This window comes from Cebus imitator, unplaced genomic scaffold (assembly GCF_001604975.1).
Source record: "Cebus imitator isolate Cc_AM_T3 unplaced genomic scaffold, Cebus_imitator-1.0 Scaffold228, whole genome shotgun sequence".
Classification (NCBI taxonomy): Eukaryota; Metazoa; Chordata; class Mammalia; order Primates; family Cebidae; genus Cebus; species Cebus imitator.
In genome coordinates, this window is record NW_016107543.1 from 3,781,372 (window position 1) to 3,792,517 (window position 11,146).

Below are 11,146 nucleotides of genomic sequence, written 5' to 3' on the forward strand. Positions count from 1 at the left end.
TTTTTTTTTTTTTCCTTTTTTCAAAAAATTAAACAGTGGTAACAAAAGGAAGCAGGAAAACAGGAAGATGTATTCTTTTAGCCCGTGCACCTGCCTTGGCAGGTTTTCTTTATCCTAACCTATACATAAAGAATATTTACAATCCTCATGTATAATTTAGGTATCTAAAAAGACAGATGTGCCTACATAACTGAAAGTCACACTGGCGATGAAGGACAATGGTTTATTTGTATTGAGGAGGTGCTCTTCAGAACCTATGTTTCGTGCTTTGCTTGTATTTGGCTTTTAAGTTTATTCTGGTTTGGACATCTTATTTTACAAGACTATTAAAATACTTTGTACAAACACAAAACCTCGAATACCTAAACCAGGAATGAAACCATCATACATTTGGCAATGTAGTTTGGGGATATGAATTAAATGAATTTAGGAGAGTAGTGGACTAGATGATTTGGGAGGTTATTTTCTTTCTATTTTTAATGTTCTATGACTAAGTAATGCATTTCAGGTTTCCAGTCACTGCCTGGCTTCAAGTCCTGTTACCAAGACACTTAGAATAAATCACACAGTGCTTTGCGTCTGGCATGATACAAGGACGGGTCTCCTCCTTAGAATAAGGCCAGCTTAACACCCACCATGAGATAGACTCTACCCAGTCCATCCTGGAGCTACTTACAAGTGCTCCTTCTAGAATCCCTAGTGGATTTCAGTTGCAGAAGCTTCAGCGGAAGCCTGATCTTCCTTGCATGTCTTCACAATCACAGCACAAGTGGCTGTATGTACAGGAAGGGGGACAGGCGGGGCCTTGGGATTACACCCAGCTTCCAGGGTTGGGCTGGAGGCAGTTGCTTGCATGTGGACCTCCAGACACATGGGCATGATCTCACCAGTGGGAATCTGATTGTAAGCACCCAACAAACGCCTGATTCACTTGCTCCCCTTCATTCAAACCCCCTGGCTGAGAATTCACACCTCTCATGAAGCATTTAAATCACTTCCTTAATCAAGTTAATTAGAAGGGTTGAAAAAAGTCACCAAAAACTAATTGTCATCCTGGTACTTTAATGGAATTGAGATTTGTGTATGATTAAAGCAAGTAAACATACACAACAAATTTGTAATTTACTTGTTTTGTTTTAGTGACTTATTTGTTGTTGCTATTGTTCAGAAAGCCAGTTACTGAAATTTGTTTTTGAGTTTTTAGATACCAGTGGCTTTTTTACTTTTAAAATTTCTTTTACACACAACTTTCTTCCAAAATAAGGTCAGATCACACTATTTCTCTCTTATAAACAGTACACTTCAAAAGAGTACATTGTGTTTGATTTTATCTGAGTTATATCACAGAAATAAAAATTGAGATAAAACGAAATCTACTTTATGTATTTTATGGTATATGTGTGGACAGCTCTTATATTTTTATCCATTCGTGTATTCATCAGCCAATACTGAGGGCTCACCACCAATGACCGAACTGGTGGCAAGCCGACCTTGCTAACTTATTAGTTATAGATTACTTCGTTAATAGATGTCACAGCTAAAATATGTAGTAAAGAAGAACTTTTTATAAACACATGAACTATGTTCTTCTTTATGCATATGTTCAAAAAATGAATTGTTTTTGGTGTTGAGTAATGGGGTAGGAGGAGGTTGTTTGAACTCTTTAGAAAATTATGCTATTTAAATTACACAAGTTTTACAGAAAGTTGGTTTCAGATAACAGTTTCATATGCTAACGCATGATTAAGATGTGTAGAAGCATTATTAAATCAATCTTTTTTTTTTTTTTATATTGAGTCTCACTCTGTCGCCCCGGCTGGAGGCTGGAGTGCAGTGGTGCGATCTCGGCTCACTGCAACCTTCACCTCCCCGGTTCAAGCAATTCACCTGCCTCAGTATCCCGAATAGCTGGGATTACAGGTGCACCACACCCAATTTTTTGTATTTTTTTTTAGTAGACTCGGGTTTCACTATGTTGGCCAGACTGATCTCAAACTCCTGACCTCAAGCAATCTGACTGCCTCGGCCTCCCAAAGTGCTGGGATTACAGGCGTGAGCCACCGCACCTGGCCGATAGTTAGCTTTAGAATTAAAAAAGAACACAAATGTAGTTGTTAAACATGATGATTTTTATTGTCTTTTTAGCATAATTCTTCCTTATGACTGGACCTAGTTATGTTTATATCAGAGAGTTAATAATCCCATTTTTAATTATTTTCACTTTTATTTTTATTTTGAGCAGGGTCTTACTGTGTTACCAAGGCTGGAGTGCAGTGATACAATCACAGCTCACTGCAGCCTTGACTTCCCAGGCTCAACAGTTCCTCCTGCTTCAGCCTCCCGAGTAGCTGGGACTACAGGCAGGCATACCATGCCTAGCTAATTTCTCTCTCTCTCTCTCTGTCTCTCTCTTTTTGGTAGAAACAGGGTCTCACTATATTGCCCAGGCTGGACTCAAACTCCTGGGCTCAAGTGATCCCCCTCCCATCCTCTTAAAATGTTGGGATTATAGGTGTGAGCCCCTGTGCCCAGGCAATTTTTTTTTTTTTGAGAAATAACTTTGTCTATGTCTTATTCCACACATTTTTGGCTAGTTTTGATAAGTTTTTGAGGTTTTAAATTTAAACTAAAATATGATACAATACAGTTATTATATAGTCATATATATATGCATTATTTAGTCATCCAATCTACTAATTTATTGGAGTAGAAAAATTTCTACTGGAAAGCCCCCCACCTGTTTATGTAAGGGCAGGAGAATTTGCTAGCTTCTCTAGGTCACTGAATTTTGTACTTTGGTAGATTATTCGATCTTACAATGTGAGCACAGGAAATCAAGTGAGTTTTTTACAGTAATTCATTTTTCTGAGTTATATCTCGAGGACTGAATAAAGATCCTTTTGACCCTTGTTCAATACACAGTCATAAATTTAGAGCCCCTGATATTTCAGGCTCTTGGATGACTGCATATGTAAATAAATAATTATTAGATCGCAATTTCCTTACAGCTAGTAGGAGGTACATTTTGACCTCTGAGACACTCTACTGAGTGCGTTAATGATTAACACGATGTATGGCCAGTAGTTGGGAAAGCTGTTATAAGCACTACGGTTTTCAGAAGACTTTCAACTTTTTCTTTTTTCTACCATGAATAAGCTACTGCAGTTGCATATGGCAGGCAAAGAACCTGCAGTCTCGGGAGCGGTGTCTAGTTCAGACAGGGAGAAGGAGGGCAGAAGTACAGATGAAGAAAATTTGGCTGTGAGTTATTTGTTGAAGCAAGGAGATGGGTACAGGGAGGTTCATGTATAGTGAACTTACATCATTGTATTCTGCACAGTTAATCTGGCATATTTAGTTTTCTGTTGGTACTTATTTGGTCATTCTCAGCTGTGTTTTGATGAGTTGAGTGGATTTATTTATTGTCTCATGGTGGCTTTAGAATGATTGGATGAAGAATATAAATATAAATTGTTTTAGAAAAAAATAAACTTGAAAATTGGAGCAAGTACCAAGCAGATCTGAAATACAAACCGGAAGAAATAAATAATGCCATTAAATCGACAAGTTCAGTGGATGGGTCCAAAAACAGATTAAGCCAGGATTATTGAACAAAAATGTGGCTTTGAGGAAATTTTCTGGAATGCAGCTAAGTGATGAAGGAGGAAGTCAAGAAGCATGAAGGCTGGAGTTAGAAGGTTTAAATATGTCCCATCAGAGTACCAGAAGAAGACAGGAGAGAATAAGAAAACATTCAACAAAATAAAAAGGGAGAATTTTCTAGAATTGTTTAAAAAAAAAGAAACCCCAAGTTTTCAGATTAAGGAGACCTAATGAATTCCAGGCAAAAGGAATAAAAATAAATCACAACTACACACATTGAGGCAGAAAACCAGATAATAAAATATTAGAAGCAGATACAAAGAAACCACCAACAAAAGAATGGTGGCTAGACTGAAGACTGACACCTCAAAAGCAACAATGGACACTGGAAATTGGAATAGAATCTTTAATGTGCTGGGAGGAAATAACTGCCATTCCGGAATTTTCTGACTCGGTAACATTGTCTTTGAAGGAGGGTAAAATAAAGCCATTGTCAACTGAACTTGCCATCAGTTTTCACTAAGAGCTCTAAGTTTTCACTAAGAGCAATCTGAAAGAATGTATTTTAAGCAGAAGGAAGATGATTCCAGATGAACGTTTTGAGATGCAAAAACGAATGAGAATAATGAACAAATAAAGTGCTAAGCATATGACCAAATGTAAATGTAAAGACAAATATTGGCTATAAAATAATATATCTATTGAGAAGAAAAAACTATGGAATTAAAGTAGATGCGGGCTGGAAGGGGGTGAATGAAGTTAAATTGTTCTAAAGCACGTGGCTGTTTAGGAAAATGGCAAATGTACAGATTAACTTTAGACATTGACTGGTTAAGAATACATATTATATTTTCCACACATGGACACGTGGCGGGGAACAACACACACTGGGCACCTGCGGTTGGGGGGAAAGCTTCAGGAAGAATAGTTAATGGACGCTGGGCTTAACACCTGGGTGATGGGATGATCTGTGCAGTAAACCACCATGGCACACGTTTACCTGTGTAACAAACCTGCACATCCTGCACATGTACCCCGGAACTTAAAATAAAAGTTGAAGAAAAAGAAAACATGCATGCTATATTTTCTGATTTTGTGGTTTTGCCTTTCACATGATGGCTCCCACATTGATCTGAAAATAAACCAGTGAATTAGCACGAAGAGCTCAGAAACAGATCGTTTTATGTGGAAACTCAATTTTGTACTGCTTTGGCATTACAGATCAATGTGAAAAGAAACAGAGTATCCCATATTTAACAAATGGAAATTGTATTTCTGTCTAAGGCAAAACTTACATTAAATATACAAAAATGAATTCCAGGTTCATTAAAGATATAAATGTGAAAAGTTAAAAACTATACAACACTTAGAAGAAAACAGAATAATGCCTTCAGGAATTAGAGTAAAGGAGTATTTTGAAACAAAACACAAAAAGTGAAAACTATGAAGTACAAAATTGATACTGATTTAGCAATTTTTATTTGTTAAAATATACCATAATTATAATGGAAAAAGCCTCAAACAGGGAGCAGATATTTAGAAATCATGTAACTGACAAGAAATCAGTTTCCAGAATATGGAAAGAAGCCCTACAAATCAATAAGAAAAACATCCCAGTGAGAAAGTGGACAAAATATGAATAGGTTTGCAAAAAAGAAGAGAACGGAATGGCCCATTCCATATCTGCCAACTGGAGAAAGTTAAAAAGTTGGCTACTAGGAAGTGTGTCTGAGGGGAATTCTCATCGATTGATGTTAGGTGTATAAATAGGCACAATCACCTTGTAAAATAGTTTGACATTATCTTAGAAGGTTAGGCGTTCACGTAGCCATCACTCAGCAAACCATTCCTAGGTATACACTTCAGAGAAACTCTTGTAAATATTGACCAGTAGACATGTGCAAGAATATTCACAGAAGCATTGTTCATATTAATGACACACACACGTACTAACATACACACACACAAGAAACAGAAAACTGGAAACAGCTCAAATGTTAATAGTAGAATGAATAAATGCATTGATATATGGTCATACGTGGGATACTATGCAACAGTTAAAAATGGATAAATTAGCCAGGCGTGGTGGCTCACACCTGTAATCCCAGCACTTTGGGAGGCTGAAGCGGGTACATCACTTGAGGCCGGGAGTTCGAGACCAGCCTGGCCAACATGGTGAAACCCTGTCTCTACTAAAATTACAAAAATTAGCTGGGCATTGTGGTGGGTGCCTGTGATCCCAGCTATTTGGGAAGCTGAAGCAGAAGGGTCACTTGAACCCGGGAGGTGGAGGTTGCAGTAAGCTGAGATTGCACCACGGCAGTCCAGCCTGGGTGACAGAGCCAGACTCTCTCTCTCTCTAAAAAAAAAAAAAAAACAACAAAAAAACAAAAACAAAAAAAAACACAAAAAAAACATAAATTACACTATTGACATGGATAAATATTAAAAAGCATAATCTTGAATAAGAGAAACAAGACAACAGAATCCAGATTTTATTGATATATAGTACAAAACAGGCAAAATTAAATAATATATGCTTAAGAGATATACGTATAGATAATGTAGATTACAAACAATGGTCACAGGCTCCTCCTGTCTCTGGATGCACACTCCTTTTCAAGTCCCTTCAGGGTTTGAGGAGCATCTAGGCCATTTCCATTTTTCGAAGTTGCTGGTATATTAAACAATTGAAAAAAACAGAGTAACCAAAATTATGATATTTGAAGTGTTTATATTTCCTTTACGTTACCACTTTCAACACAAAATCTCATAATACAATAAACCTGTACCAATCACAAGATTTATTTTAAAAATGCCAACTTATTTTAGACTACCATAGGCTACATGGTCCATGTGGGGGCACAGTTTTAACTGGCGAGGTGGATACCTCAGTTCTGATTCTCCTGCATTGACTTCCCAAAATGTTCAGATTACAAGTGTGAGCCACTGCGCCCAGCCAAGATTGATACTTCTTTTTATCCTGGAGGTGACGTCTGAAACCAGATAGGGCTGCATTTGGATTTAACATCCTAAATCTCTGACTGGGAAGCCACAGGCTCAATGGTCCTCTTCACCCACTGCAACTGGCTCCGTGTCCGGGTTATTTTATCAGCATCTGGTGTTATGCCAAGGACAAGTGAGGACTTATTTTACACCAGTTTGACTAAGAGAGAGTCCAAATGAATTCCTCCCAAAACAGAGGAATAATTTGTCACCAAGGCAAATTCTAGTTTCTACCCTTAGAATCATAGTAAAGAAGTCATTGACAATTTAGAAATAATATTAGCACCTGTTTCTAGCCATCAATAGTTCATCAATGTTGACGTCCAGTCTCAAACACCTGCTGAGAAATGCAAATCTAATTTTTTCACCTCTGTGAAAAACTGACAACAGTATGTAGTCAAGTCCATATACAGCTCTCCAAGATCTAGCCCCTGCCTACCTTTCCAGACCCCTTGGTTACCCCCCCATTCCTCAGATGCCACACTCCAGTAACACACACCACTGATTCCTCCATTGCATGCTTTTGTATACTCCGTACCCTTCTCTTCTGGGTGTCATCTCTTCCAGGAAGCCATCCCTGTGCTCTCAAATTCCTTCCCTCCAAGATGACCAATTGTCCTGGTTCACCCAGGACACAGAGGCTTTCTGTGATGTGAGACTTTCAGTGTTAAAACTGGGAGAGTCAGTCCCAGGAGAGCTGGTCACCCCGTACATCTCTCCCATGCATGTGTCTCTCTTGGGCACAGTGTGTGCGTACACTTTGGCCCTGATTCCTTTGTGGAATGAGTGGGTGTGGGACATGGGGAATAGGATGACATGAGAATGGCCCCACCAAGGTTCTGACTTGGGTGACTGGGTGATGATGGCAGTACCTCATGCCAATGGGGACACTGGGACAGGGCTGGGAGATGGTTTGGGAGGGGTCGTTGCAAAGGGGCACATGGTGTGTTCATTTGTGGACATGCCAAGTTTGTGTCACTTGTGTCAGATGTAGGTGGAGGAGACCTGGATGAAGAGGAAGACTGTTGAGTATTCCGATTTGGAAGCTAGGCTGGGGGTGCATAATAAGGTATTAATAAGATATCCAGGAAAGATTTTCTCCAGTCCTGTTGATTCTTTTTATTTATTTATTTTTATTTTTTTTTTTGAGATGGAGTCTTGCTCTGTCACCCAGGCTAGAGTGCAATGGCGTGATCTCGCCTCACTACAACCTCTGCCTCCTGAGTTCAAGTAATTTTCCTGCCTCACCTTCCTGAGTAGCTAGGATTACAGGTGTCCACCACCACACCCAGCTAATTTTTGTATTTTTTAGTAGAGACAGGGTTTCTCTATGTTGGTTAGTCTTGAACTCTTGACCTCAGGTGATCATCCACCTTGGCCTCCCAAAGTGCTGGGATTCCAGGCATGAGTCACCACAACTGACCCCAGTCTTGTTGAGTCTTACATTTATCCCTCATATAAAAATGACCACCATGATTCTAGTTCGCTCAGTCTTCCAAAACTCCAGAGTCAAATCTGCACAGACCGACCATAGGAAACAGCGTCTCCCGGGAGAGGCTGCCGCGGTGCATAGCCCTTGCTGCTGCCTGGAGGTTTCTTCTCTCTAAACTGCTGCATTGTCACATCATTGAGCATTTTGTTCATTGCGAAAACATAAAACTGTAGAATTTATGGTGCTTGGGTGCAACCTGTGAAACTCTAGAAAATATTGCCTAGCTATAGGCTACAATATTGTTAGCTTACTAAATGGTAATAATCAATTAGCATTGAATTCTTTTAAACTATATTTTAAGGGAGAAATCATCAGTGATTTAGCTTTATGATACGCTTTGATGTTACTTGAACAACCCAAATTTGTTATTTTTGAAAACAAGTAAGCAAGTGACGAATTACTCACTGTGTGTTTTTATTTTTCATGATTGCTTCTGAATACAAATAGCCATACAATCTGCCATATCTGGAAGAGCCTTGAAAACCATGTAGGCCGTCCTCATTTTACACATGACAAAGCTGAGGCATACCCAGGTTAATGACTTGCCTACAGCAACAGTACAAATATAGAAAGTTGAGATTAAGTTACATAATATTTGCTCTGCAAATTGATTTTTAGTACTTTTGTGTGACCCAGGAAAACTGTCTTGCCAACAACACCCTGATGTATAAACAAAACTCTCATCAATGATATTACTGCTTAAAAGGTGAATATAAGGTATATATTCAACACATTTTTGTTTCTACTTGGGGCTAGAGACCTACTCTTTCAATGTGGTCCTTCCCTTGCTACTAATCATACAAAATTGAAGTAGGTGCTCTAAGATACGGCAGTGATCATTGGTCCCAGAATGCTCCTAGAGCAAGGCATGATGTCTATGGATGCATCAGACTAGATGAAGAGATGTATTATTAATTAGTTTTTCAGAGCACAAACAGCAGATGTGTTCACATTTCAGCTTGGTGGGATATTTCATTACTTTTTAATGTGCGCGCACTTAAGTAAAAAGGGAAAACAAGCCATACAAAACATCAGATTGATTAAAAGAGAAGCTCTATATTGAAAATTTTTTGCAGGGTACCAGATGGAGCTTGAATGAGAGAGGGATGGAGAGAGAGAGAGAGAATGCTTTTTCTAACACCTAATGTTGCAAGGAAGAATTGTATTAATAACCAGGTGTTAGGAAAACTGTAAAGGTCAACATCTTTCAGAGGTGGGCAGGAAAGGAAATGGTGAGAAGAGAAGGGAAGAAAGGAGGCTAAAAAGGTCACATTCATTCCATCTCTTCGTGTCTTCGCTCTGAAAGTCAGAGAACGCCGAATAAAGGGTGCTTCCATTTTAATACAGGTAGATAAGGAAGATGAGGGGGTGTGGGGTGTGGGATCAGAACAGTAAGAAAACATCTCGCTCTGAAAGCCACCCCTCTAGAAAGCCTTCCCTGGTTTCTTTGGCTTTTAGCCTCACTTCCTCCTGATTTTTCACAGCCCTTCCTGGGGTGCTTGGCTTCCTTCTTTCATATGGGCTCTTGCTAGCGTTTCCTCTGCTGGACCCCAGGGAACTCTGAAGATAAATAATTGCAGATTGGGTGTGGTGGCTCATGCCTGTAATCCTAGCACTTTGGGAGGCCAAGCAATCCACTTTGGGAGGATTGCTTAAATCCAGGAGTTCAAGACCAACCCTGGCAACATAGTGAGACCCCTTCTCTACCAAAAATTAAAAGAAAAAAAAAATTAGCAGGGTGTGATGGCATGCACTGGTAGTTCCAGCTACTTCAGGGGCTGAAGTGGGAGGATTGCTTGGGCCTAGAAGGTTGAGGTTACCGTGAGTGGTGACTGTCACTGAACTCCAGTCTGGGGAACAGAGCAAGACCCTGTCTCTAAAAAAACAACAAAAATAATTGCATGAGCCAGGTCAATCTGCAGGCTTGCAGGGTGTCAGAGGGTCAGGAGGAACAGCTCTGCTGTGAGGAGCCCCATTTAACCTGATTTAGAAAGGGGAAGGCAGAGAAGCGTCAGCATTGAAACACAGATTCCCTAGTGACCACAGCTGTTGTAGACAGTACGCCTCTTTGTGGTTTGGGGTTTGATTCCTGTAGGATGTTTTCTAGCCTTATAAATCCAGGGCTCTACACCTTTCTGGGGACTAACTAGTTGTCAATGGAGATGCGGTTTATTAATTTTATTCTTTTTTAAGAATGAGTTGCTCCTATTTGGCTTTCACCATGCAACTCATATTTTTGAAGCCTCAGGTTCTACGAAGGCCTCCTTGTTTGACATTTTCTACTTTTTTAAGCAATGAAAAGACAGAAAAGCCTGGAGCAATTTCTTATGTGTTTGACACATATGTTGAGGGATATTCAATAATTGCTGCCTAGGGCAAAATATAGCAGGTTTTTATGGCCAACTCTTACGTTGACAGAGTGGACAGGCTGGTAGCTACATACGCTTTTTCAAAATAAATGAGTCTCTGTGAAATGAGTTGTCAGGAGGACTACAGGTTCTGGAGGCGTGGAGTAATTAAGGAGCAATATGTTGGTACCAAGGAACTGACATTAATGTTGACACACGATGTTTCTAGGCAATTTGATCTGTACTGATCATTCATTTTCTTCCCTACTACAGAACTCATTTTGTTCCTAAGTCATCGGAGGCTTTATTAGAGATTTACCTGGTGGCGTTTTAAAAGCACATTATTTACTACAGTGTGTGTTGAACCACTATTTACATTTATTGAGTGTAGTAAGTATGGCATTCAACCAGAATTTGGATTCCGGTTTTTAGTGTCTAATTTAGATTCTTTCCCTTGATTACACTGACAGTGCCTTAGCATTGTTAGAACAGAAAAACTATACAGCAAATTTGACCCTAGATGCGATGATCAATCAATTGAAGGGTAAAAATGGAAACCAGTTATTCTGACTGGTCACAATCTTGTTTTAAAATCACTGCGTTGGGCCAGACACGACGGCTCACACCTGTAATCCCAGCACTTTGAGGGGCCAAGGCGGGTGGATCACCTGAGGTCAGGAGTTCAAGACCAGCCTCG